This window comes from Portunus trituberculatus, chromosome 41 (assembly GCF_017591435.1).
Source record: "Portunus trituberculatus isolate SZX2019 chromosome 41, ASM1759143v1, whole genome shotgun sequence".
Classification (NCBI taxonomy): domain Eukaryota; kingdom Metazoa; phylum Arthropoda; class Malacostraca; order Decapoda; family Portunidae; genus Portunus; species Portunus trituberculatus.
The window spans coordinates 28,108,228-28,113,227 of NC_059295.1; the positions used below are offsets into that span (position 1 = coordinate 28,108,228).

At 40.6% G+C, this 5,000-nt stretch overlaps 1 protein-coding gene across 4 annotated transcripts in view; it reads right to left on the bottom strand.

The window, feature by feature from the left end:
* Positions 1-5,000, bottom strand: part of LOC123516859 — a 197,691-nt gene that overhangs the window by 130,689 nt on the left and 62,002 nt on the right. The gene's annotated exons all lie outside the window — the stretch shown is intronic.

A 5,000-nucleotide genomic window follows, 5' to 3' on the forward strand; every position in this document is an offset into this window, starting at 1 on the left:
TCTCTCTCTCAGAATAACGGCAACACCCGCCATCCAATTAGCTTCCTGGACGTCCCTATATCAACATTCTCTCTCTCTCTCTCTCTCTCTCTCTCTCTCTCTCTCTCTCTCTGACACTCGCTGCAGGATTTTTTTTTAACTCTAAGCAAATAAATGCACAAATAGAGAAGCTTCCCCAAAAAACACGTCCTCGTTTTCTTTCCGGATTTCCTAACGACTTACAAATAAACAGAAGGATAACAAAATACACACGTGATAGCTTAAGAGTACATAGCAAGTGATAATAGCAAGCCAGTACTAGTGAGGAACAGTACAGTTCACCCCTTCAATACTGGGACACCTTGAGATTTGTGTACGATTAGACCAATTCTATTCACATTAGGAAGGGTCGAGGGAGGTCAGAGGATTAATGGTCATAGTCTTCACCATTTTACTCCTCTCCCTTGAGTTTCTGAAGCTGTAAAAAATCATCAAATAGTAAGCAAAATGTATAAGGAATCGCGTCATGGTACTGAAGAGGGGTTAAAATTATATAAAAAAAAGAAAAAGAAAAAAAGAAAAATTGTAGCTAAGCGGTGAGTCAGTTAAGAGCTCGTTAGACACTGAAGAACATTTCGAAGCAGTAGAGCACATTGAAAGATAAGTTACAACCACATTCTTGAACACTTCTGCTCAGTAATCCGAATATTCACGAAAGCTCCTGACAGTAATTGAGGTTTTACACGGGTTTTTATGGGTGTTTTTACTGTTCAAATGACAGATAAACCAGATTTCTACATTATCAACAGCAGAAACACTCTTGAGAAATCAGTTTATGATCTCTGTGGCCTTAGGAATTAGTGGCAGTGAAGGAGACCAGAGCTTTACTAAATAGCAGCCTTAGAAGTAACAGTGAGTAGCGCTGAGCAAAGTGGAGAGGCAAGGAAAAATACACGAGAAATCAGGAAGAGTCATGCATTGTCACTCCAGCATCGAATTTTCAAATATTGCGCCTTAGAAAACAGTAGCAGTGGGAGATCCGAACGTTACTAAATAGGAGCCTTAAAAGTATAACCGTGAGTGGCGCTGAGCAAAGTGGACAGGCAAGGAACAATAAACGAGAAATGAAGGGAAGTCACGCATTGTCACTCCAGGACCGCATCTTCAAATATTGCTTCTTAATTTCTGTCCATGAATCACAGTTCTCGACGCATCCCTTTCGAGACAATCAGAGCAAAGACAGACGCGTTCTCTTTCAGCCTGCTGGATCCTGGGAACTTTATTTAATAGTAAAGTGCGGTAAAGAACACTCAGAACACGCTGTAAGAAGGAAGCGAACATCATGGCGCAGCAAGGAACGTTCAAAACCCATAAAAATCAGTCGAAAACTTATGGAACACTAAATGACATAGAAAACTTATTATAAGAATACATTGGAAGAAGGAAGGGAGCATTTAGAGCAGAAAGAAACATTAGAAACCCATAAAAATCTGTCGGAAACTTATGGAACACTAAATAACATAAAAAAATTATTATATCCACACCAAGACTAACTTTTAACCCTCTAGTTCAAGAGACACGATTTCGTAAAGGTGTCTTCTATACAATTTTTATTAGACTGAACAAGATTTCTACATTACTAACAAGGAAACGCTCTTGAGAACCCAGCTAATGGTCTCGGTGGCCTTTGAAAACAGTGGTGGGGAGAGAGTAAAGAGTTTCAGAATACGGCCAAAGCAGAGGAGCAAGTCATGAGAAGAACTGGGATAGACTGCAAGGAGGCTGTGGCTGGCTGGCTGGCTGGCTGAAAAACTGTGGGGTGGCTGAGTTGTTGTTGTTGATACAGGTGCATTGGGGGCAGGCAGTCAGTACTTCGCGCCTCTCCCTTCCCTCTCTCTCTCTCTCTCTCTCTCTCTCTCTCTCTCTCTCTCTCTCTCTCTCTCTCCCTTCCCTTCCCGTCCTTCCTTCCCTCGGCCACGGTATTTGTTTTGAGCTTATGTAAAGAGAGTGTCAAGGCCGCTCTTGTGTTGAGGGTGACCGCCATCACTCCCTGCCTTGTTGGAGGGAGAAAGGGAGAGTAGATAAGGCGGCTACCAAGTTGGAGGATGCAGTTTGGGGCAGATGTGTGAAAGTGAGAGGGAGATTCATCACATTACTAAGAATATGAGAAAATATGTTGGGTGAAAATGAAGAGATCTGCTGCTATTACTACTTCACCGAGAGAGAGAGAGAGAGAGAGAGAGAGAGAGAGAGAGAGAGAGAGATATTAGTAAATTTAATGGAGCAGAGGCTGTGTTCCTGAGTCCATTCCTTTTAACGCTTGGGCTAATTTCCTCCGCCAGTGTGTGTGTGTGTGTGTGTGTGTGTGTGTGTGTGTGTGTGTGTGTGTCTTCCCCCTTCCTTATCTTCACGTCTTTTTCTCTTTCGTTGTTTTCTTTTTACACATCCCAGTGCTTCTGATCTCGTTCTTTACTTCATCTTTGCTTCTCCTCCTCTTCCTTTCCTCCTCCTCCTCCTCCTCCTCCTCCTCCTCCTTCTTCTCCTCCTTCTCCTCCTCCATCCGGGTAGGAAGAGACCGAAGAGGTATTTTTAACTCAACCTGAACCATAATTGTCGGATCTTTTTTTTTTCTTTTCTGGAGAGGGAAGTTGCATAAAACAGACATCCTCCTACTCTTCCTCCTCCACCTCCTCCTCCTCCTCCTCCTCCTCCTCCTCCTCCTCCTCCTCCTCCTCCTCCTCCTCTTCCTCCTCCTCCTCAAGAGCATCCCTCTTTTCGTCAGTGAAAGAATTGGCTCGGTTAATGAAAACTGTAATGGCATTGTGAAGTGAAAAAAAATAAATAAAGGCTTACTGTTTAACTCAGGTCTGTGTGTGTGTGTGTGTGTGTGTGTGTGTGTGTGTGTGTGTGTGTGTGTGTGTGGATGGATGGCGAAATAACAACTCCACTCTACTCTCTCTTCCACCATCGTCTCTTCCACCACCACCATTTCCTCCTCCTCCTCCTCCTCCTCCTCCTCCTCCTCCACTTCTTGCTCTTGTCTTCCTCCTCCTCCTGTTATTGTGACACTTAATTTCACCAAGATTTAAATGAAAAAAAAACGGAGAAAAAAAAAACAGACAAGGACTGAGTGTTTCTGAGATTTTGTTTTGTTTTAGTTTTCTTTTAAGGACATCTAACGAAATGCTCAACACTCTCTCTCTCTCTCTCTCTCTCTCTCTCTCTCTCTCTCTCTCTCTCGTGGCGCCATTGCCCTCAACCAAATAACGTCTCCGGGGAATCATCACATCGTCATAACGTAAAAAACTAACGCAGGAGACAAAATGAGAGAGAGAGAGAGAGAGAGAGAGAGAGAGAGAGAGAGAGAGAGAGAGAGAGAGAGAGAGAGAGAGAGAGAGAGAGAGAGAGAGAGAGAGAGATCCGTGACACATTTCGCAGACGTACCCAGACCATTACCATTTTCACTACATTCACCACCACCACCACCACCACCACCACCACCACCGCCGCCGCCGCCGCCGCCATCACCAGCCTTCCCTTTCTCTGCGTTCCTTGTGTCTGTTGGAAAATAGATGTCAATATAAACAGGAGAGACATTGCGACGGGATGAGAGACACGCGGGGTGAGTTTAGTGTTTATATGGAACAGTTAGATGAATAAATTAATACATGAATAAATAAATAAACTATAAAAAGGTACAGAAGAAGGAAAACAAAGGAAAAAAAAAAGTCTATGATCAAGTTTTGTCTTTTTCTTCTTCTTTTCTTCTTTTATTATTGATTTTATTATTGCTCCAGCACGTTACAAATCAAATAAATAAATACATGCATAAATTGATGAATAGCTAAATAAATACAAAACACAAAGAAAAGAAAGGAAGGAAACAAGTCCTCTACGCTCAAGTCGTTCTCCTTTTACATTTTTTTTTCTCATTTTCCTCTTTTTTTTTCCACTTAAATTTCCTCTGCGTTGCCACATCTCACATTAATGGAGTCTGAGAGTACGAACACGAACAAGGACTGGAAGAATGGGAAGACTAAGGAGGAAATCTTTCTTTTTTTTTATATATAGCATTTTTTTTATCCCGTGACTATGTGATAAAGTCCAATTAAACGCTGCTCTCTTTTAAGCCGCGGATAAAAAAAAGAAACAGAAGAAGAGTAACCTTGTATAAATAAGTGTGTTGTTCTTTATAGTGAGAACATAATCACACAAGTGTAAATAAGTATAAATTTCCACATATCATCATCTCCATCTATACGTTTGTCTAATATTTCAAATCTTCTTATCGACTCGAGTTCTTTATAGTGAGAACAAAATCACACAATCTAGAAAGGGAAACTTCATAAAGCCATCATTGTAAATAAGTATATATCTCCACATAATGTCATCTCTGTCCTTAAATTTGTCTAATATTTCATATCTTATCGACTCGAGTTCTTTGTAGTGAGAAGATAACCACAGAATACAGAAAGGTAAAGTCAAAAAAAGCCATCAAGATAAATAAGTATATATCTCCACGTAATGTCATCCCTACTACTAAATTTGTATAATATTTCTGATCTCCTTATCCATTCGACACTGACACTTTCATTACTTAACCCTTCAGTACTGGGACACATTTTTAGCTTGAGATTTGTGTACGATTAGACAATTTTATTGCCATTAGGAAGGGTCTATGGAGATTAGAAGATTAATGACCACAGTCTTCACTATTTTAATCCCTAACATAAGTTTCTGGAGCTGAATAAAAGCACCAGATAGTAAGAAGAATAAATATGGAAACGCGTCATGGTACTTAAGGGGTTAATCTTTTCCGTTCACTCAGCAATTATTTGAAAACCAGATCTTTACTGTAATATAATGTACTGTAATGTAATTTTACCTAAACCTTCCAACTGTTGCAATTCAGAGATCTCGGTTTAATCCCTTCAGTACTAGAACACATTTTTATCACGTACTTTTGGTGTGATTGGATTGTTTTATTTACATTACGAAGGGTCTGTGGAGGTGAGAAGATT